Here is a 24,549-nt window from a genome sequence, read left to right as displayed (position 1 = left end):
TCGCCTGAAAAAATAACAGCTTGAAGTAAACAGGCATGTTTACATTAAATAGACCTTGGAAAGTACGTATGATGAAAGACGTAGTACATATGTTCTTGCCCTTGGATAAACAATTCGAGAACACATTTTGTTATCTTTCAGAGGACAATTGTTTTCATAATAAGGCTGAGAGCAGAATATTAAGCAGTATTTTCTTTATGTTACCTGACCTATGTATTTTAGTCCAAAAGCATGCTTGAATTATTGTCAAGCATTTCCCTGCGTGCTTCTAAATTGGCAACTCATTAATTTCCCTTCCACAGAGGGGAAAAGAGGGGTGTCAAAAAAATGACAAAAGTAAAACTGATTCAGGTTTGGCTACAATGTGCTCCAGTGGCGCAATTGGTTAGCGCATGGTACTTATACAGCAGTGCAAACAGCAAGCCATGCGAAGGTTGTGAGTTCGACCCTCACCTGGAGCATGTATTTTTATATAGGAAGTTGATTCGCTCAGTTGGGTGGATGGGTGCCTTGTGATTTGGAGCAATGCCAGCAGCACAGTTCAATTACTGTACTGGTTGAGATAATTATGGGCGGCATGGTAGCATAGTATAGAGAATTGCTTGTTCACGTTGCCAATGTCACTGGTCATATACTGAACTTGGATCACTGTCTGGTTGGCCTCTGCACATTCTCCCGTTTCTGCGTTCAGGTTCTCCGGGTGCTTCTCGAGACCAGAAAGATGTCTCATTCGTTGAAGTGGACATTCTGTATTATCCAGCCGTGTACCCGAACCAGGTACTGGAATGCGGCAACTCGGGGTTTTCCACAATAACTTTATTACAGTGTTAATGTAAGCCTACTTGTGAAAATACAGATTAATATTATTGACTGCCCGATAACTGCATGTCAACAGGTTTCAAAGTTTAAACACAATTATCATTAGCAATATGAAATACTATCACTAAATATACATCAAATACATCTCGTTAACTGTGAACACATTCCTACCCCCGCCCCCTTGTCCCTCAACTTGCCCGCACCATTGGCACACACGGCACAAACAAACACCGAGGGGAAAAGAGGGCTGTGAAAAATCGATGAAAGTAAAAATGATAGGACGTTCAATGTATTGTGCTCCTGTGGTGGAATTGGTGAGGACACGGTATTTATACAACAGTGCTAACAGCGAGCAATGCTCTGGTTGTGAGTATGGCCGTCACCTGGAGCAGATGCTTTCATATAGAAAGTTGGTTTTCTCAGTTAACTGGATGGATGCCTTGTGATGTGGAGCAATGCCAGCAGCACCAGTTCAATGCCTATAATGGTTGAGATTATTATGGGCGGCACGGTAGCACAATGGTTAGTACTGTTTCTTCACAGTGTCAAGGTCACAGGTTCTATACTCAGCTTGGTCACTGTCTGCGTGGCCTCCGCATGTTCTGTCGTGGCCTCCATTCGTTTACTTCAGGTCCCCCGGTTCCTCTCTCAAGGCCTGAAAGATGTCCCGTTAGACGAAGGGGACATTCTGTATTATACAGCCGTGTACCCCAACTGATTCTGGATTGTGGCAACTGGGGGCTTGCCACAATAATTTTATTACAGCGTTAATGTAAGCCTACTTGTGACAATAACGATTAAAATTATTGACTGCTCAATAACTGTATGCACCAGGTTTCAAAGTTTAAACAGAATAATCTTTAATAGCAGCAACAAGTATAATTAAATATGCAGCATATGCAACTCGTTCACTAAGATCAAATTCCCATCCCGCCCCCATGCCCCTCAACTCGCTTGCACCAGCTGCACACACGTCACAAACAAACAAACACAGAGGGTGTCGTGGAAATCATAATAAAGACAAATTCCTCAAGGTTCGCTTTAAAGAAATTTACTTACACAAATATTTTTGCGGCGAGAGAGTGTCCTTTTTTTTTTTTTTTTTTCTTTATAAATTTAGATTAGCCAATTATTTTTTCCAATTAAGGGGGCAATTTAGCGTGGCCAATCCACCTACTCTGCACATTTTTGGGTTGTGGGGGCGAAACCCACGCAGACACGGGGAGAATGTGCAAACTCCACACGGACAGTGACCCAGAACCAGGATCGAACCTGGGACCTCAGCGCTGTGAGGCTGTTGTGCTAACCACTAGGCCACCGTGCTGCCCATCGAGAGAGTGTTCTAGCTGCAAAGCCAGGGTAGTGCACTCTGAGATTCGCTTGAAAAAAGCATATTTTATCGTCTAAAAAAAATAACAGCTTGAAGTAACCAGGCATGTTTACATTAAATAGACCTTGGAAAGTACGTACGATGAAATACATAGTACGTATACTCTTACCTTTGGATAAACAATTCGAGTACACATTTTGTTATGTTTCAGAGGACAATTGTTTTCATAATAAGGCCGCTGAGAGTAGAATATTAAGCAGTATTTTGTTCATGTTACCTGACCTACTTATTTTATTCCAAAAGCATGCTAGAATTATTGTCAAACATTTCCCAGCGTGCTTTTAAATTGGCAACTCATTAATTTCCTTTTCACGGAGGGGAAAAGAGGGGTGTGAAAAAAAATGACGAAAGTAAAAATGATTCAGCTTGGGCTATAATGTGCTCCAGTGGCACAATTGGTTAGTGCATGGTCCTTAGACAGCAGTGCAAACAGCGAGCCATGCCAAGGTTGTGAGTTCAACCCTCCCATGGTGCATATATTTTTATATAGGAAGTTGGTTCGCTCAGATGGCTGGACGGGTGCCTTGCGATTTGGAGCAACGCCCGCAGCACAGTTCAATTACTGTACTGGTTGAGATAATTATGGGCAGCACAGTAGCACAGTGCAGAGCATTGCTTCTTCACAGCGCCAATGTCATTGGTTATAGACTCAACTTGGATCACTGTCAGGTTGGCCTCTGCACATTCTCCCGTGTCTGCGTTCACTTTCTCCGGTTGCTGCGGTTCCTCTCAAGAGACCATAAAGATGTCTCATTCGTCGAAGTGGACATTCTTTATTATCCAGCCGTGTACCCGAACCAGGTACTGGAATGTGGCAACTAGAATTTCATAGAATTTGTTTACTTCATTCGTTTACTTCAGGTCCCCCGGTTCCTCTCACAGGACCCGAAAGATGTCCCGTTAGTCGAAGGGGACATTCTGTATTATCCAGCCGTGCACCCGAACTGATACTGGAATGTAGCAACTTGGGGCTTTCCAAAATAACTTTATTGCAGTGTTAATGTTAGCCTACTTGTGACAATAAGGATTAATATTATTGCCTGCCCAATGACTGTATGATCCAGGTTTCTACGCTTAAACACAATAATCTTTATTAACAACAATAACTATAATTAAATATGGAGCAAATGCAACTCGTTAATTATGGTCAATTTCCCACCCCCGCCCCCATCCCCCTCAACTCACCCGCACCAGTTCCACACATGGCATAAACAAACAAACGCAGAGGCGAAAAGAGGGGTGTCAAAAAAAATGACGAAAGTAAAAATGTTTCGGCATTTGATATAATGTGCTCCAGTGGTGTAATTGGTTCAAACGTGGTACGTATACAGCGAGGAATGGCGAGATTGTGAGTTCGACGCTCTCCCGGAGTGGATGTTTTCACATATGAAGTTGCATCACTCAGTTGGCTGGACGGGTGCCTTGTGATGTGGAGCAATGCCAGCAGCACCAGTTCAATGTCTGTACTGGTTGAGGTTATTATGTGCGGCACGGTAGCACAGTGGAGAGCATTGCTTCTTCACAGTGCCAAGGTCACTGGTTATATACTCAGCTTGGATCACTGTCTGGTTGGCGTCTGCACGTTCTGCTGTGTCTGCATTCATTTTCTCCCGATGCCCCGGTTCCTCTCACGAGACCCGAAAAGTCCCGTTCGTCGAAGTGGACATTCTGTATTATCCAGCCGTGTACCCAAACTGATACCGGAACGTGGCAACTCAGGGCTTTCCACAATAACTTTATGACGTGTTCATGTAAGCCTACTTGTGACAATAAGGATTAACACTATTGACTGCCCAATAACTGTATGCACCAGGTTTCTAAGTTTAAACACAATAATCTTTATTAGCAACAATAACTATAATTAAATATGCATCAAATGCAACTCGTTAACTATGATCAAATTCCCACCCCGCCCCCATGCCCCTCAACTCGCCCGAACCAGTTCCACACACGACACAAACAAACAAACACAGAGGGGATAAGAGGGGTGTCAAAAGAAATGACGATAGTGAAAATGATAGAACATTTGCAATGAGGTGCGCCAGTGGGGCAATTGGTTAGCGTGTGGTATTTTTACGGCAGTGCAGACAGCGAGTCTCACCTGGAGCAGATATTTTTATATAGGAAGTTGGTTTGCTCAGTTGGCTGGACAGGTGACTTTTGATTTGGAGCGATGCCAGCAGCACAGTTCAATTACTGTGCCGGGTGAGATAATTATGGGCGGCACGGTAGCACAGTGAAGAACATTGCTTCTTCACAGCGCCAGTGTCGCTTGTTCTATACTCAGCTTGGATAACTGTCTGTATGGCCTCTGCACTTTCTCTCGTGTCTGTGTCCGTTTTCTCAAGGTGCTCCTGTTCCTCTCACGAAACCCGAAAGACGTCCCGTTAGTCGAAGGGGACATTCTGTATTGCCCAGCCGTGTTCCGGAACTGATACCGGAATGTGGCAACTCAGGGCTTTCCACAATATCTTTATTACAGTGCTAATGTAAGCCTACTTCTGAAAATAAAGATTAATATTAATGACTGCCCAATAACTGTTTGTGCCAGGTTTCTAAGTTTAAGAAGAATAATCTTTATTAACAACAATAACTATAATTAAATATGCAGCGAATGCAACTCGTTAAATATGATCAAATTCCCACCACTGCCCCCATGCCCCTCGACTTGCCTGCACCAGCTCCACACATGGCACAAATAAACAAACACAGAGGGGAAACTGAGGGGTGACAAAAACAATGACGACATTAAAAATGATATCACATTTCCAATATGTGCTCCAGTGGCGCAATTGGTTAGCGTGTGGTATTTATATGGCAGTGCAAACAGCGAGCAATGCCGAGGTTGTGAATTCAAAATTCACCTGGAGCAGATACCTTTATATAGGAAGTTGGTTCATTCAGTTGCCTGGACGGGTGCCTTGTGATGTGGAGCGATGCCAGCAGCACCAGTTCAATGTCTGTACCGGGTGAAATAATTATGGGCGGCACGGTAGCACAGTGGTGAGCATTGTTTCTTCACAGCGCCAATGTCACTGGTTATATACTCAACTTTGATCACTGTCTGGTTGGCCGCTGCACATTCTCCCGTGTCTGCGTTTGTTTTCTCCGGGTGCTCCGGTTCCTCTCGAAACCAGAAAGATGTCTCATTCGTCAAAGTGGACATTCTGTATTATCCAGCCATGTACCCGAACGAACGATTGGAATGTGGCAACTTGGGGCTTTCCACAATAACTTTATTACAGTGTTAATGTAAGCCTGCTTGCGACAAAAAAGATTAATATTATTGACTGTCCAATAACTGCATGTCAGCAGACCTGGACGTTTGAACACAATAAACTTAATTAGTAACAGTAATTATAATTAAATATGCAGCAAATGCAACTCGCTAACTCTGATCAAATTCCCAAACCCGACCCCATGCCCCTCAACTTGCCCGCACCAGTTCCACACACGGCACAAACAAACAAACACAGAGGGGAAAAGAGGGGTGTCAAAAAAAATGACGAAAGTAAAAATGTTTCGGCATTTGATATAATGTGCTCCAGTGGTGTAATTGGTTCAAACGTGGTACGTATACAGCGAGGAATGGCGAGATTGTGAGTTCGACGCTCTCCCGGAGTGGATGTTTTCACATATGAAGTTGGTTCGCTCAGTTGGCTGGATGCGTGCCTTGTGATGTGGAGCAATGCCAGCAGCACCAGTTCAATGTCTGTACTGGTTGAGGTTATTATGTGCGGCACGGTAGCACAGTGGAGAGCATTGCTTCTTCACAGTGCCAAGGTCACTGGTTATATACTCAGCTTGGATCACTGTCTGGTTGGCGTCTGCACGTTCTGCTGTGTCTGCATTCATTTTCTCCCGATGCCCCGGTTCCTCTCACGAGACCCGAAAAGTCCCGTTCGTCGAAGTGGACATTCTGTATTATCCAGCCGTGTACCCAAACTGATACCGGAACATGGCAACTCAGGGCTTTCCACAATAACTTTATGACAGTGTTCGTGTAAGCCTACTTGTGACAATAAGGATTAACACTATTGACTGCCCAATAACTGTATGCAGCAGGTTTCTAAGTTTAAACACAATAATCTTTATTAGCAACAATAACTATAATTAAATATGCATCAAATGCAACTCGTTAACTATGATCAAATTCCCACTCCGCCCCCATGCCCCTCAACTCGCCCGAACCAGTTCCACACACGACACAAACAAACAAACACAGAGGGGATAAGAGGGGTGTCAAAAGAAATGACGATAGTGAAAATGATAGAACATTTGCAATGAGGTGCGCCAGTGGGGCAATTGGTTAGCGTGTGGTATTTTTACGGCAGTGCAGACAGCGAGTCTCACCTGGAGCAGATATTTTTATATAGGAAGTTGGTTTGCTCAGTTGGCTGGACAGGTGACTTTTGATTTGGAGCGATGCCAGCAGCACAGTTCAATTACTGTGCCGGGTGAGATAATTATGGGCGGCACGGTAGCACAGTGAAGAACATTGCTTCTTCACAGCGCCAGTGTCACTTGTTCTATACTCAGCTTGGATAACTGTCTGTATGGCCTCTGCACTTTCTCTCGTGTCTGTGTCCGTTTTCTCAAGGTGCTCCTGTTCCTCTCACGAAACCCGAAAGACGTCCCGTTAGTCGAAGGGGACATTCTGTATTGCCCAGCCGTGTTCCGGAACTGATACCGGAATGTGGCAACTCAGGGCTTTCCACAATATCTTTATTACAGTGCTAATGTAAGCCTACTTCTGAAAATAAAGATTAATATTAATGACTGCCCAATAACTGTTTGTGCCAGGTTTCTAAGTTTAAGAAGAATAATCTTTATTAACAACAATAACTATAATTAAATACAGTAAGAAGTCTTACAACACCAGGTTAAAGTCCAACAGGTTTGTTTCAAACACGAGCTTTCGGAGCACGGCTCCTTCTTCAGGTGAATGGAAAGGCTTGTTCCAGAAATGTTTATATAGACACAGTCAGAGATGCCCCGGAATGCGAGCACCTGCAGGCAATCAAATCATCAAAGATGCAGAAAGAGAGGTAACTCCAGGTTAAAGAGGTGTGAATTGTCCCAAGCCAGTTCAGTCGGTAGGCCTCTGCAAGTCCAGGCTTGTTGGTGGGGGCCGAATGTAATGCGACATGAATCCCAGATCCCGGTTGAGTCCGCATTCATGCGTGCGGAACTTAGCTATAAGTTTTTGCTCAGCAATTTTGCGTTGTCGCGTCTCCTGAAGGCCTCCTTGTAGAATGCTGACCCGGAGATCAGAGGCTGAATGTCCTTGACTGCTGAAGTGTTCCCCAACTGGAAGGGAACAGTCCTGCCTGTTGATAGTCGCACGATGCCCGTTTATTCGTTGTCGCAGTGTCTGCATGGTCTCGCCAATGTACCACGCTCGCGTGGTACATTGGCGAGACCATGCAGACACTGCGACAACGAATAAACGGGCATCGTGCGACTATCAACAGGCAGGACTGTTCCCTTCCAGTTGGGGAACACTTCAGCAGTCAAGGACATTCAGCCTCTGATCTCCGGGTCAGCATTCTACAAGGAGGCCTTCAGGAGACGCGACAACGCAAAATTGCTGAGCAAAAACTTATAGCTAAGTTCCGCACGCATGAATGCGGACTCAACCGGGATCTGGGATTCATGTCGCATTACATTCGGCCCCCACCAACAAGCCTGGACTTGCAGAGGCCTACCGACTGAACTGGCTTGGGACATTTCACACCTCTTTAACCTGGAGTTACCTCTCTCTCTGCATCTTTGATGATTTGATTGCCTGCAGGTGCTCGCATTCCGGGGCATCTCTGACTGTGTCTATATAAACATTTCTGGAACAAGCCTTTCCATTCACCTGAAGAAGGAGCCGTGCTCCGAAAGCTCGTGTTTGAAACAAACCTGTTGGACTTTAACCTGGTGTTGTAAGACTTCTTACTGTGCTCACCCCAGTCCAACGCCGGCATCTCCACATTATAATTAAATATGCAGCGAATGCAACTCGTTAAATATGATCAAACTCCCACCACTGCCCCCATGCCCCTCGACTCGCCTGCACCAGCTCCACACATGGCACAAATAAACAAACACAGAGGGGAAAAGAGGGGTGACAAAAAAAATGACGACATTAAAAATGATATCACATTTCCAATATGTGCCCCAGTGGCGCAATTGGTTAGCGTGTGGTATTTATATGGCAGTGCAAACAGCGAGCAATGCCGAGGTTGTGAATTCAAAATTCACCTGGAGCAGATACCTTTATATAGGAAGTTGGTTCGTTCAGTTGCCTGGACGGGTGCCTTGTGATGTGGAGCGATGCCAGCAGCACCAGTTCAATGTCTGTACCGGGTGAAATAATTATGGGCGGCACGGTAGCACAGTGGTGAGCATTGTTTCTTCACGTCGCCAATGTCACTGGTTATATACTCAACTTGGATCACTGTCTGGTTGGCCGCTGCACATTCTTCCGTGTCTGCGTTTGTTTTCTCAGGGTGCTCCGGTTCCTCTCGAGACCAGAAAGATGTCTCATTCGTCGAAGTGGACATTCTGTATTATCCAGCCATGTACCCGAACGAACGATTGGAATGTGGCAACTCGGGGCTTTCCACAATAACTTTATTACAGTGTTAATGTAAGGCTACTTGCGACAAAAAAGATTAATATTATTGACTGCCCAATAACTGCATGTCAGCAGACCTGTACGTTTGAACACAATAAACTTAATTAGTAACAGTAATTATAATTAAATATGCAGCAAATGCAACTCCCTAACTCTGATCAAATTCCCAAACCCGCCCCCATGCCCCTCAACTCGCCCGCACCAGTTCCACACAATGCACAAACAAACAAACACAGAGGGGGAAAAAGGGGTGTCAAAAAAATGGGAAAGTAAAAAAATTTGGTATTTGATATAATGCGCTCCAGTGGCGAAATGGGCTACCGCGTGGTACTTATACAGCAAGCAATGGCGAGATTGTGAGTTCGACCCTTTCCTAGAGCAGAGCTTTTCATATGTGAAGTTGGTTCGCTCAGTTGGCTGGATGCGTGCCTTGTGATGTGGAGCAATCCCAGCAGCACCAGTTCAATGTCTGTACTGGTTGAGATTATTATGGGTGGCACGGTAGCACAGTGGTTATCACTGTTTCTTCACAGTGCCAAGGTCACCGGTTACATATTCAGCTTGGTAACTGTCTGGTTGGCCTCTGCACATTCTCCTGTGTCTGCGTTTGTTTTCTCTGGATGCTCCGGTTCCTCTCAAGAGACCAGAGCGATGTCCCACTTTTCATAGTGGACATTCTGTATTATCCAGCCATGTACCCGAACCAGGTACCAGAATGTGGAAAACCAGGGCTTTCCACAATAACTTTATTACAGTGTTGAGATAAGCCTACTTGTGACAATAAAGGTCAATATTATTGACTGCCCAAGAACTGCATGTCACCAAGCTTTAAAGTTTAAACAAAGTTATCATTATTTATATCAAATACTATAATTAACTATGCATCAAATGCAACTCATTAACTATGATGACCGTCCTACCCCCGCCTCCATGCCCCTCAACTTGCCCGCACCATTGACACACACGACACAAACAAACAAACACTGAGGGGTAAAGAGGGCTGTCAAAAATCAATGAAAGTAAAAATGAGAGGACTTTCGGTGTTATGTGCTCCTTTGGCGCAACTGTTGAGCGCATGCTATTTATACAACATAGATTATCATAGAATTTACAGTGCAGAAGGAGGCCATTCTACCTTTAGCCCCATTAGCTTCCTATCACTACCTCCTGAGTGATAGCAATCATCTCAAGGTCCTCACCTGTCATGGCCTCATTTCTATCAGTCACTGGCACGTTATTTGTGTCTTCCACTGTGAAGACCGACCCAAAAAACCTGTTCAGTTCCTCAGCCATTTCCTCATCTCCCATTATTAAATCTCTCTTCTCATCCTCTAAAGGACCAATGTTTACCGTAGCCACTCTTTTTTGTGTTATACATTTGTAGAGACTTTTACTATCTGTTTTTATATTCTGAGCAAGGTTACTCTCATAATCTATCTTACTCTTCTTTATAGCTTTTTTAGTAGCTTTCTGTTGCCCCCTAAGGATTTCCCAGTCCTTTAGTCTCCCACTAATCTTTGTTTGTATGCTTTTTCCTTGAATTTGATACTCTCCCTCATTTCCTTAGATATCCACGGTCAATTTTACCACGTTCTACCATCCTTCCTTTTTGTTGAACCTTTGCTGAGCACTGTGAAAAATCGTTCTAAAAATCTCCACTGTTCCTCAACTGTTTCACCATAAAGTCTTTGCTCCTAGTCTACCTTAGCTCGCTCTACTCTCATCCCATTGTAATCTCCTTTGTTTAAGCACAAAACACTAGTGTTTGATTTTACCTTCTCACCCTCCATCTGTATTTTAAATTCCACCATATTATGATCGCTCCTCCCGAGAGGATCCCTAACTATGAGATCATCAATCAATCCTGTCTCATTACACAAGACCAGATCTAGGACCACTTGTTCCCTCATAGGTTCCATTACGTACTGTTCTAGGAAACTATCGCGGATACATTCTATAAACTCCTCCTCAAGGCTGCCTTGACCGACCTGGTTAAATCAATCGACATGTAGGTTAAAATCCCCCATGATAACCACTGTACCATTTCTACATGCATCCATTATTTCTTTGTTTATTGCCTGCCCCACCATAATGTTACTATTTGGTGGCCTATAGACTAGGCCTATCAGTAACTTTTCCGCCTTACTATTCCTGATTTCCACCCAAATTGATTCAACCTTATCCTCCATGGCACCAATGTCTTCCCTTACTATTGCCCGGATGTCATCCTTAAATAACAGAGCTACACCACCTCCCTTACCATCCACTCTGTCATTCTGAATAGTTTGATACCCTCGGATATTTAACTCCCAGACTTGACCATCCTTTAACCATGTTTCAGTAATGGCCACTAAATCATAGTCATTCACAATCATTTGCGTCATCAACTCATTTACCTTATTCTGAATACTACGAGCATTCAGGTAAAGTACACTTATGTTGCCTTTTATACCTCTCTTTTGAATCTTAACACTCGTTCAGTAACCTCTCCTAAGTTATATTTCCTCTTAACTTTTCTCCTAATTTTCCTTGACTTTGAACTCATATCTTCATGTAACAACCTGCCACATTGCTTACCATTTACCTTTTTACTTCCCGTTTTATTCCTTTTAGTATTACTGGGCCTATTCACTGAGCTCCCATCAGTCACTGTACCTTGTACTATCGCCCTTTTTGATTTTTGACTGTGGCTTCTCTGCCTTACACTTTTCTCCTTACTGCCTTTTGTTTCTGTTCTTGATTTACTATCTTCCGACTTCCTGCATTGGTTCCCATCCCCCTGCCACATTAGTTTAAACCCTCCCCAACAGTTCTTGCAAACACCCACACCCCCCCCCCTACAGGACATCGGTTCCAGTCCTGCCCTGGTGCAGCCCGTCTGGTTTGTACTGGTCCCACCACCTCCAGAACCGGTTCCAATGCCCCAGGAATTTGAATTCCTCCCTCTTGCACCATCTCTCGAGCCACGCAGTCATCCTATCTATCCCTGACATTCCTACTCTGACTAGCTCGTGGCACAGGTAGCAATCCTGAGATTACTACCTTCGAGGTCCTACTTTTTAGTTTAACTTCTAACTCCCTGAATTCAGCTTGGAGGAACTCGTACCGTTCTGTACCTATATCGTTGGTGCCTATGTGCACCACGACAGCTGGCTGTTCACCCTCTCCCCCATAGAATGCCCTGCAGCCGCTCTGAAACATCCTTGACCCTTGCACCAGGGAGGCAACATACCATCCTGGAGTTTCGATTGCGTCTTCAGAACCGCCTGTCTATTCCCCTTACGATTGAGTCCCCTATCACTATAGCTCTGCCATTCTTATTCCTGCCCTGCTACGCAGCAGAGCTAGCCTTGGTGCCATGAACCTGGCTGCTGCTGCCTACCCCTGGTGAGCCATCGCCCTCAACAGTATCCAAAGCGGCATATCTGTTTTGCAGGGAGATGACAGCAGGCAACACCTGCACTGCCTTCCTACTCTTGCTCTGTCCTTTGGTCACGCATTTTCTATCTCCCTCAGTAACTTTCACCTGCGCTGTGACTTACTCGCTAAACGTGCTATCCACGACCTCCTCAGCATCGCAGATGCTCCAAAGTGAGTCCATCCACAGCTCCAGAACCGTCAAGCAGTCGAACAGGAGGTGTAACTGGACACACTTCTTGCACCTAAAGGAGCCACGGACAATGGCCGTGTCCCTGAGCTCCCACATTGCACACGAGGAGCATGACATGGGTGTGGGTTCTCCTGCCATGTCTTGAACCTTCGGTTAACTTATACAACTACAATTCCAAAAAAAAAGAAAACAAAGAAAAAAAGAAATATACCAATGAAAAGAAAAAGAACAAAGAAAAACTACTTACCAGTCACTGACCAGAGTTAAAAAGCACCTCCTCCCCACCCAGATTCGAATTCCCACCTGGCTTCGAATTCCCAAACTCATTCTTAGCTGTGTCTTACTCTGGCTGTGTCTTCTCTGCTTAACTGGTAGAACTCAGTGGGAGTGAGTTGCAAGTAATGTAACGTGGTTAGTGCGTGGTATTTAAATGGTGCACCATGCTGAGGTTGTGAGTTCGATGCTCACATGGAGCAGATATTTCTATATAGGAAGTTGGTTTGGTCAGTTGGCTGGACAGGTGCCTTGTGATTTGGAGCAATGCCAGCAGCACAGTTCAATTACTGTACTGGTTGAGATAATTATGGGTGGCACGGTAGCACAGTGGATAGCACTGTTCTTCACAGTGCCAAGGTCACTGGTTATATACTCAGCTGGGATCACTATTTGGTTGGCCTCTGCACGTTCTCCCGTGTCTACGTTTGTTTTCTCCGGGTGCTCCGGTTCCTCTCAAGAGACCAGAAAGATGTCCCATTCGTCGAAGTTGACATTCTGTATTGTCCAGCCGTGTACCCGAACAAGGTACTGGAATGTGGCAGCTCGGGGCTTTCCACAATAACATTTTTACAGTGTCAATGTAAGCCTACTTGTGACAATAAAGATTAATATTATTGACTGCCCAATAACTGCATGTCAACAGGTTTCAAAATTTTAACACAATTATCATTATTAATATCAAATACTACAATTAAATATGCATCAAATGCAACTCGTTAACTCTGATCACATTTCCACCCCATCCCCCATGCCCCTCAACTCACCCGCACCATTGACATGCACGGCACAAACAAACAAACACCGAGGGGAAAAGAGACCTGCCAAAAATCGATGAATGTAAAAATGATAGAACATACGGTGGAATGTGCTCCTGTAGTGCAATTGGTGAGCGTGCGGTATTTATACAACAGTGCAAATAGCGAGCAATGACGAGATTGTGAGTTCGGACCTCACCTGGTGCAGATGTTTTCATATAGGAAGTTGGTTTCCTCAGTTGGCTGGACGGGTGACTTGTGATGTGGAGCAATGCCAGCAGCACCAGTTCAATGTCTGTACCGGTTGAGATTATTATGGGTGGCACAGTAGCACAGCGGCTAGCACTGTTTCTTCACAGTGTCAAGATCACAGGTTCTATACTCAGCTTGGCCACTGCCAGTGTGGCCTCTGTACATTCTCCCGTGACTGCGTTCATTTTCTCCAGGTGCTCCGGTTCCACTCACGAGACCTGATAGATGTCCCTTTAGTCGAAGGGGACATTCAGTATTATCCAGCCGAACTGATACCGAATGTGATAACTTGGGACTTTCCACAGTAACTTTATTACAGTGTTAATATCAGCCTACTGGTGATAATAAGGATTAATATTATTGACTCCCCAATAATTGTATGCACCAGATTTCTAAGTTTAAATGCAATAATCTTTATTAGCAACAATATCTATAATTAAATATGCAGCAAATGCAACTCGTTAACTATGATGAAATTCCCACCCCGCCCCCATGGCCCTCACCTCGCCTGCACCAGCTCCACACACGACACAAACAAACAAACACAGAGGGGAATAGAGGGGTGTCAAAAAACGACGAACATAAAAATGATTCGACATTTGGTATAATGTGCTCCAGTGGTGCAATCAGTTAGTGTGCAGGACTTTTGCAGCAGTGCAACCAGAGAGCTATGCTGAGGTTGTGAGTTTGATCCTCACCTGGAGCAGTCACTTTCATGTAGGCTGTTGGTTTCTTCCGTTTGCTGGTCGGCTCCCATGTGATCTGGAGCAATGCCACAGGTACCAGTTCAATTCCTGTACCCGTTAAGATTATTATTGTTGACATGGTAGCACAGTGGTTAGCACTGTTGCTTGCCAAGGCACATGTTCCATTCCCGGCTTGGGTCACTGTCTGCGCAGAGTCTACACGTTCTCCACATTATTACGTGGGATTTCTCCGGGTGTTTTGGTTCCTCCCACAAGTCCTGAAAGATATGCTGTTAGGTAACTTGGACATTCTGAAATCTGTAGCCAGGTACTGAACAGGCGCCAGAATGTGGCAACGAGGGTCTCATCACAGTATCTTAATTTCTGTGTTAAAGTAAGCCTCCCTGTCACAATAAAGGCTGCCCAATAACTGCATGTCACTAGATTTAGAAGTTCAAACACAATTATCTTTATTAATAACAATAACTATAATTAAATATGCAGCAAATGCAACTCGTTAATTGTTATCAAATCCCCCCCCCCCCCCCCCGCTCCCTGCCCCTTAACTCACCCACATATTTTACACACATAACAAACAAACACAGAGAGGAAAAGACGGGTGTCAAAACAATTAGCAAAAATGGTAGGCGCTTTGGCTTAATGTGCTCCAGTGGTGCAATCAGTTATCGTGCGGTACTCATACAGCAGTGCAAACAGCGAGTTATGCTGAGGTTCTGAGTTAGACCCTCAGCTGGTGCAGATGTTTTTATATAGGAAGTTGGTTTGCTCAGTTGGCTGGACGGATGCTTTGTGATCTGGAGCGACGCCAGCAGCACCAGTTCAATTTCCATACTGGGAGAGATTATTATGGGCGCGACTATAGCACAGTGGTTAGTGCTGCTGCTTCACAGTGCCAACTATAATCAAATTCCGTCCCCCCCCCCGCCCCCCTTCTCGTCAATGCACCCGCACATTTTACACACACGGCACAAACACAGAGGGGAAAAGAGAAGTGTTAAAACAACAATGAAAGAAAAATGATAGACTTCTTTGCTTCATGTGCTCCAGTGCTGCCATCGGTTACTGCATGGTACTTACGCAGCAGTGCAAACAGTGAGCCATGCCAAGGTTGTGAGTTCCATCCTCACCTGGAGCAGTCATTATTATCTAGGAAGTTGGGTCCCTCAGTTGGCTGGACGGCTGCCTTGTGATTTGGAGCAACATGAGCGGCACTGATTGAGATTATTATGGGCGGCACGGTAGCACGGTGGTTAGCACTGTTGCTTCACAGTGCCAGGGTCACACATTCTATTGCCGTCTTGGTCACTGTCTGTACGGAGTCTGTACATTCCCCCGTGCCTGCATGGGTTTCCTCCGGATGCTCCGATTCTTCCCACAAGACCCGAAAGACGTGCTGTTCAGGAACTTGGACATTCAGAATTCTCCCTCCATGTATCCGAACGGGCGGAGGAAAATTAAATGAAAATCGCTTATTGTCACAAGTCGGCTTCAACTGAAGTTACTGTGAAAAGCCCCAAGTCACCACATTCCAGCACCTGTTCGGGGAGGCTGGTATGGGAATTGAACTGTGCTGCTGGCCTGCGTCGGACTGCTTTAATAGCTAGCTTTTTAGCCCTGTGCTAAACCAGCTGAATGCAGCAATCAGGGGATTTTCACAGTAACTGCATTGCACTGTTAATTTAACGCTACTTGTGACAATAAAGATTTTAATTATTATTGAATGCCTATTAACTGCAGCCACCAGGTTTATAAGTTCAAACGCTATTATCTTTATTAATAACAATAACTATAATTAAATATGCAGCAAATGCAACTCGTTAATGAATATCAGATTCTTTTCCCCTGCCGCCCGTCCCTCAACTCACCCACACATTTTACACACGCAACACAACAAACAAACAGAGGGGAAAAGAGGGGTGTCAAAGCAACGAAGGAAGTAAAAATATAGGAGTTCTGGTTTCATGTGCTCCAGTGGCACAATCGGTTAGCGCATGGTACTTATACAGCAGTGGTAACAGCGAGGTTGTGAGTTCCACTCTTACCTGCCGCAGGCATTTTTATAAAGGAAGTTGATTCGCTCAGTAGGCTGGAAGGCTGTTTTGTGATCTGGAACGATACCAGCAGCACCAGTTCAATTTCTGTACTGGTTGAGATTATTATGGACGACATGGTAGCACAGTTGTCAGCACTGTTGCTTCACGGTGCCAGGGTTACAGGTTCTATTCTCAGCTTAAGTCACTGTCTGTGCAGATTCTGCATGGTCTCCCTGTGTCTGCATGGGCTTTCTCTGGGTGCTTCGGTTCCTCCCACAAGTCCCGAAAGGCATGCTGTTAGGTAATTTGGACATTCTGAATTCTCCCTCCGTGTACCCGAGCAGGCGCCGGTCTGTGGCAACTCAGGGCTTTTCACAGTAACTTCATTGCAGTGTTAATGTCAGCCTACTTGTGACAATAAAGATTTTACACACACACGGCACAAACACACAAACACAGACGGGAAAAGAGGGGTGTCAGAAAAATGACGAAAGTAAAATGCTAGACTTTGTTGTCTAATGTTCTCGAGTGGTGCAATTGGTTGGCGCATGGTACCTATACACCAGTACAAACCAGTGGGCAGCACGGTAGCATTGTGGATAGCACAAATGCTTCCCAGCTCCAGGGTCCCAGGTTTGATTCCTGCTTGGGTCACTGTCTGTACGGAGTCTGCACATCCTCCCCGTGTGTGCGTGGGTTTCCTCCGGGTGCTCCGGTTTCCTCTCACAGTCCAAAGATGTGCAGGTTAGGTGGATTGGCCATGATAAATTGCCCTTAGTGTCCAAAATTGCCCATAGTGTTGGGTGGGGTTACTTGGTTATGGGGATAGGGTGGAGGTGTTGATCTTGGGTAGGGTGCTCTTTCCAAGAGCCAGTGCAGACTCGATGGGCCGAATGGCCTCCTTCTGCACTGTAAATTCTATGACTATGACAAACAGTGAGTTACATCAAGAGTGTGAGTTCGATCCTTAGCTGGAGCAGATGTTTTTATATCGGACGTTGGGTTGCTCAGTTGGCTGGACGGCTGCCTTGTGATCAGGAGGGACGCCAGCAGTACCAGTTCAATTCCTCTAAGGGATGAGATTGTTATGGGCTGCATGGTAGCATGGTGGTTAGCCCTGTTGCTTCACAGTGTCAGGGTCACACATTCTATTCCCAACTTGGTCAATTTCTGTGCGGCATCTGCACATTCTCCCGTACCCGTGTGCCTCTTCTCCGAGTGCTCCGGTTCCTCCCACAAGACCCGAAAGACTTCCCGTTCGTCAACATGGACATTCAGATTTCTCCAGCTGTGTACCCAAACAGGTACCGGAATTTTGCGATTCAGGCTTTTTTACAGTAACTTCATTACAGCATTAATAGTACGCCTACGTGTGACAATAAAGATTATTATTATTATTGCCTGCCCAATAACTGCATGTCACCAAGTTTATAAGTTTAAACTCACTTATCTTTATTAATTCCTTACCCCTGCCCCTCACCCCGCCAGTGCCATTTACACACATGGCGCAAACAAACAAACACAGAGGGGAAAAAAGGGGTGTCAAAATGAAGATGAAAGTCAAATAATAGGAGCTGTGATTGTATGTGCTCTAGTGGCGGAATTGGTTACCGCATGGTACTTATCCAGCAATGCAAACAGGAAGCTACGATGAGGTTGTGAGTTCGATCCTCACCTCGAGCAGATATTTTTACATAGGAAGTTGGTTAGCTGGACGGCTGCCGTGTGATCTGGAGCAACGCCAGCAGCACCAGTTCAATTTCTGTACCGGTTGAGATTATTATGAATGGCACGGTAGCACAGTGTTTAGCACTTGTGCATCTCAGTGCCAAGGTCACAGGTTCTATTCCCAGCTTGGGTCACTGTTTGTGCGGAGTCTGTACATTCTCCCTGTGTCTGAGTGTTTTTTCTCCTGGTGCACCGGTTCCTCCCACAAGTCCCAAAAGACATCATGCGGGTCGAATTGGTCATTCTGAATTCTCCAGCCGTGTACCTGAACAGGTGCCAGAATCTGGCGCCTAGGGGCTTTTCACAGTAACTGCATTACAGTGTTAATGTGAGCCTACTTGTGACAATAAAGATTATTGTTATTATTAACAGACCATTAACTGCATGTCACCAGGTTTATAAGTTAAATGACAATTATCCTTCTTAATAACCATAACTATAGTTAAATATACAGCAAATGCAACTCATTAACTATTATCAAATTGCCCCCCCCCCCCCCCCCCCCCCCCCCCCCTCAACACGCCCGCACATTTTACACATGCAACACAAACTCACAAACAGAGTGGAAAAGAGGGGTGTCAAAATAAGGATGAAAGTAAACGAATAGGAAACATGGTTTCATGTGTTCCAGTAGCTCAATCAGTCAGTGCGTGGTACTTGTATAGCAGGAACGACAGTGAGCTATGCTGAGGTTGTGAGTTCGATCCTCCCGGCAAGCCGATGCTTTTATTTCGGAAGTTGGTTTCTTCACTTAGCCAGATGGCTGTCGTGTGATCTGAAGCAACGCCAGCAGCAGCGTTTCAATTTCAGTACTGGTTGAGATTATTATGGGCAACATGGCAGCACAGTGGTTAGTACTGTTTCTTCACAGTGGTTAGCACTGTTGCTTCATAGTGCCAAGGTCAGAGGCTCTATTCTCAGCTTCGGTTACTGTCTGTGCGGAGTCTGCACGTTCTCCTCGTGGCTGCTATGATTTTCTCCAGGTAGTCCGGTTCCTCCCACAAGACCCGAAAGACATCCCATTAGTCGAACTGGACATTCTGAATTCTCCAGCCGTGTACCCGAACAGATGCCGGAATGTGGCGACACTGGGCTTTTCACAGTAACTTCATCGCAGTGTTAATGCAAGCCGTCTTGTGACAATAAAGATTATTATTATTGAGTGCCCAATGACTGCATAGGACCATAAGACACAGGAGCAGAATTAGGCCACTTGGCCCATTGAGTCTGCTCCGCCATTCAATCATGGCTGATATTTTTCTCATCCCCATTCTCCTGCCTTCTCCCCATAACCCCTGATCCGCTTATTAATCAAGAACCTATCTATCTCTGTCTTAATGACACTCAGTGAATTGGCCTCCACAGCCTTCTGCGGCAAAGAGTTCACCAGGTTTATAAGTTGAAACAAATGATCTTTGTTAATAAAAATAGCGATAATTAAACATGCAGCAAATGCAACTCATTAACTTTTATCCAATTCCTTTGCCCTGCCCCCGTGCCCCTCCACTCGCCTGCACCCTTTACACGCACAGTACAAACAAACAAATGAAAAGAGTGGTGCCAAAAAAATGACAAAAGTAAAAATGAAAGGAATTTTGACTGCATGTGCTCCAGTGGCGCAATCGCTTAGTGTGTGGTAATTACACAGCAGTGCAAACAGTGAGCTGTGCTAAGGTTGTGAGTTTGATCCTCATTTGGAGCACAAATATTTTTATATCGGAAGTTGGTTCGCTCAGTTGACTGCACGGCTACCTTGTAATCTGGAGCGACGCCAGCAGCACCAATTCAATTACTGTACCGGTTGAGATTATTATGGACAACAGGGTAGCACAGTGGTTAGCACTGTTGCTTCCCAGTGCCAAGGTCACAGGTTCTATTCTCAGTTTGGGTCACTGTCTGTGCAGAGTCTGCATGTTCTCCATGTATCTGCACGGGCTTTCTCCAGGTAATCTGGTTTCTCCCTCAAGTTCCACAAGACATTCCGTTAATTGAATTGAACATTCTGAGTTCTCCAGCCATGTACCCGAGCAGGTGCTGGAATGTGGCACCGAGGGGCTTTTCACAGTAACTTCATTCCAGTGTCAATGTAAGCCTACTTTTGATAATAAAGATTATTATTATTATTGACTGCCCAATAACTGCATGTCACCAGGTTTTAAAGTTTAAACACAATTATCTTAATTAATAACAATAACTATAATTAAATGCGCAGCAAATGCAACTCATTAACTATTATCAAATTCCTTCCCCTGCCCCCTGTAGCCACCTGGGGTGGCCACGTCCCAATTCCAAAATGGACATTCGCAAAGAGTACAGGGAAAAATGGACAGCACGAGAAAAACAAGCAGGTACAAGGTTTCCTGTGGATTGGAACTTGCAGAGCCCAGACAGAACTGAAACTACAAGCCATTAGCATAGTAATGAGCTATCTCCGGGGACAAAAGAGAAACATTTAAACAATCGGTACCAGGGCAGGCCCCCCGGTGCCAGTGGAGACTAAAACAAAGGCAGGCCAATGGTTACCTAGGGCCCGCCCAGCGATCGGGCAACGACCCCGTTATTGGAGAGAATCAATACAAACGATTGGGACATGGTCCAATTAATTCGGACCCAGTCCAGGGTCCGCCCAGAAGGGCGCAAAACCCTTTGGGCTATAAAACAGAGTCCCCAAGGTCAGAACGGCCTCTCGGAAGAACTCTTAAGAACTCTTGAACTTCACCTTGGCATTTGGCTCTCAACGACGAGAGGCCCGCCAAGTAAGTCTAAGGTCAATGCACGCTATGAGATAGGCGCTCCTAGCTACTATTCTATACCAGTTCGAAGTCACCAGTATCTGTAGTAATCCACGGGAGGCAGGAGTTCCGTCACCACACCAATATTTATTTACAATAACGATATTACAGGAGCAGCTACAAACAGTGCTGCTAGCAGTCCAGTCAACTTAAGACTGCTCACAAAGCCTACACAGGTGATTATATGGGCCCCCTCAATGAGCTATCATTGAGGGAGCTCATACTCCAATTGGCCAACCAATAAAGCCAATTGGAGTTCATTACACCCTCCCCCCCTAGGTCCGAGGAATTCCTGCCAGCTGGCATTCCTCTGAGCTTCTTCCTGCTCCTCATATCTGGGTCTGTCACCTCTGTGTCGTCCGCTGGGTCGTTCTCCGAAGTGGGTGGGGTGTACCTTATAGGTGCCCGTCTTTTCCTTGACGACCTCCTTGGAAGTTGTTCTTCCTCCTCCTCGGGGAGAGGTGTCGCGGCGGCCTCGTCGAGTGTGTCCATCTCCGACTCTGATGACTGGATGACGTGGTTCCGCTGCCCTTATTTGGTCTAGGTATTTCTTCAGCACCTTACCTTCTATTGAAACCTCATAGGATATTGTAGCCACCTAAAATGGACGCTGAGCTACAAAATAAGCCAAGCGCTAAGTCTGCAGGGAAACAGGCAGTTTAGCCAGACCAGCAGTCTGCAAAGAGAGCATTTTGCATTCTGCCAGTAACAGAAACCAGTTTGGGCTCAGGTGAGAAGACCTTAGCTAGGTGCAAATGGCAAAACGCTTTGCATGCTAATGAGGCAATCAGACCTGAACACCCACACAATAGATACATTTGATTCTGAATGGACACATTTGAATCAAGGCCCAGACATCGAGGCACCAGAAACCTCCAAACAAAAGGGCATAAGAAACGCCCCCCCCATCACGGAGACCCCCTCGCATTGGGGAATTAAAACAGTATCGATGAGGAATTGACCCAATAGATATCCAAAGGTTAAAGCCCGCCCAAGAAGAGGGAAGGACAATGGGATCCCTATAAAAGACAGGGACCTCGTGTTGTCAGGTCTGTTTTTCGTGCTCCGGCTCAACTTCGGTCAAGGTCTGTTATTCCGTGCTCCGGCCCTGACCAAGAACTTGAAGATCCACTCTGACTCCAGCCGTTGAGCACCAGCCGCCGAACCGTAAGTGCCAGTACGACGCTCGCTACGCGAACTAAGCCCGCTAGAACCCCCAGTGACCAGAACGCTTGCTGAAGGTTGCAGCCCAAGACCAGGACGAAGGCCTCGCTCCCTGACCTTGCCTGTTCCTGTTAGATAAGTATTCTGATTACTTTAGTTTAGTCATAGCTTAGTCTCTTAGTGTGTGCATGAATATTTATTATTACTGTATAATAAATATTATCGTTTGGACCTTACTAATCGGTGTATCGTCTTTATTACATAGAACATAGAACATAGAACGATACAGCGCAGTACAGGCCCTTCGGCCCTCGATGTTGCACCGACATGGAAAAAATCTAAAGGCCATCTAACCTACACTATGCCCTTATCATCCATATGCTTATCCAATAAATTTTTAAATGCCCTCAATGTTGGCATGTTCACTACTGTTGCAGGTAGGGCATTCCACGGCCTCACCACTCTTTGCGTAAAAAACCCACCTCTGACCTCTGTCCTATATCTATTACCCCTCAATTTAAGGCTATGTCCCCTCGTGCTAGCCACCTCCATCCGCGGGAGAAGGCTCTCGCTGTCCACCCTATCTAACCCTCTGATTACTTTGAACTTGACCTTGGAATACTCGTGACGTTGTCTATACGGCAACTGGCGACTCCTAAGCTGAATAAATATATAAGACAGAGCCTAGTGGTGTTAAACTCTTGGAAGTTAATACACCCCAATAAACGCGTTTTACACTCATAGTAAAACGTGCAACAATATGGGCCCTGTTTGGGACTCTCCCGTGCCTTTGACCCACGTTGGTCCATTCCCATAATTCTTGACCCAAACCAGTGTCCCCACCTGGAAATGTCTCTGCTGCCGACTATTATCATGCCCCCTGCGTTGGGCCTCCTGATGTTTCTCCACTTTCCCCGTTAAATTTGGGAAAAGGAGACTCAGCCTCGTTCGCAGCCGCCTTCCCATTAAGAGTTCAGCTGGCAGTTTGCCCGTTGTGGAATGCGGTGTGGTCCTGTAATCAAACAGCCAGCGGGAGAGCTTTGTGTCTATTGACGCTGCCGGCTGCTTCTTGAGTCCCGCTTTAAGTGTCTGGACCGCTCTCTCTGCCAGGCCATTGGTCGCTGGATGGTAAGGGGCTGTTTTGATGTGACGGACTCCGTTTTCCTTCAGGAATTTTCCAAATTCCCCACTTGTGAATGCCGTTCCGTTGTCCGACACCAATACCTCCGGAAGTCCATGTGTTGCAAACGAGGCCCTGAGCTTTTCAATTGTCGATGCTGTGCTTGCCGTGTTTACCCGGTGGACGTCCAACCATTTGGAGTGGGCGTCCACTATCACCAAAAACATTGAGCCCATGAAAGGGCCGGCATGGTCAATATGCAGGCGGGTCCACAGTCTGCCTGGCCATTCCCACGGGTGCAATGGCGCCGCTGGTGGCACTCTTTGCCCCTGTTGGCACTCCTGACACCTACGTACCAAGGCTGCTATGTCTGTGTCCAAACCTGGCCACCAAATGTAGCTTCGAGCTAGCATCTTCATTTTAGACAGCCCTGGGTGTCCGTGATGTAACTCAGTTAAGATTGCCTGACGGCCCTGAGTTGGGACGATTACCCGGGCTCCCCGTAATAGGATACCGTCTTCTATGGTTATTTGGTCCCTTCTGCTCCAGTATGGGTGCATCTGGGGCTCCACTGGTCTTTCCAGTTCCCCTGTTAGCAGTAAATGCTTCATCTTGGCTAAAACTGGGTCTTTTTGCGTCCACAACCGAATATGTTGTGTGTCTACTGGTAGGGTGCCCAAAAAATTTAGAGTCATTACTGTCTCCTCTACTTTTGGTATTTGCGGCGGAGTGTCCGGGAGGGGAAGTCTGCTCAAAGCATCTGCATGTGCTACTCGCGTTCCCGGTCTGTGCTCCAGAATGTATCTATATGCCGCCAGTAGCAACGCCCAGCGTTGGATTCTAGCTGATGCAATCGGGGGTATTGACTTGTCTTCTTTTAATAACCCTAATAACGGCTTATGGTCCGTCACTATGGTGAATTTCCGCCCGTACAGATACTGGTGAAATTTCTTTACTGCGAATATCACCGCCAGTCCTTCCTTCTCGATTTGGGCGTACTTTCTCTCAGCCATCGCCAAGGTCCTCGAAGCATAAGCTATTCGCCGTCCTTCCCCATTCCTTCCTCTATGGGCTAAGACGGCTCCTACCCCGTATGGGGATGCATCACAAGTGACCACCAACTCCTTCCTTGGGTCATAATGCTCTAGGACATTTGCGGATGACAGCTGTTCCTTAATGTCCCTAAATGCTCAGTTTTGGCGGGTGGACCATTTCCATTCTGGCCCCTTTTTTAGTAGCTGGTGGAGGGGTTCCAGGATTGACGCCCTATTTTCAATA

The 24,549-nt window shown here is 45.8% G+C and overlaps 1 non-coding gene across 1 annotated transcript; it reads left to right on the top strand.

Moving 5' to 3' along the window:
• Window positions 1-366: 366 nt before the first annotated feature.
• On the top strand, window positions 367-461 carry trnai-uau. The gene is made up of 2 exons: window positions 367-404; window positions 426-461. It is a non-coding gene; the product is annotated as a tRNA-Ile (tRNA).
• Window positions 462-24,549: the final 24,088 nt, after the last annotated feature.

The sequence above is a fragment of the Scyliorhinus canicula genome, chromosome 17, assembly GCF_902713615.1.
Source record: "Scyliorhinus canicula chromosome 17, sScyCan1.1, whole genome shotgun sequence".
NCBI classification, from domain to species: domain Eukaryota; kingdom Metazoa; phylum Chordata; class Chondrichthyes; order Carcharhiniformes; family Scyliorhinidae; genus Scyliorhinus; species Scyliorhinus canicula.
The sequence above is the reverse complement of the archived record's forward strand: the minus strand, read 5'-3'. Positions and strand labels throughout refer to the sequence as shown.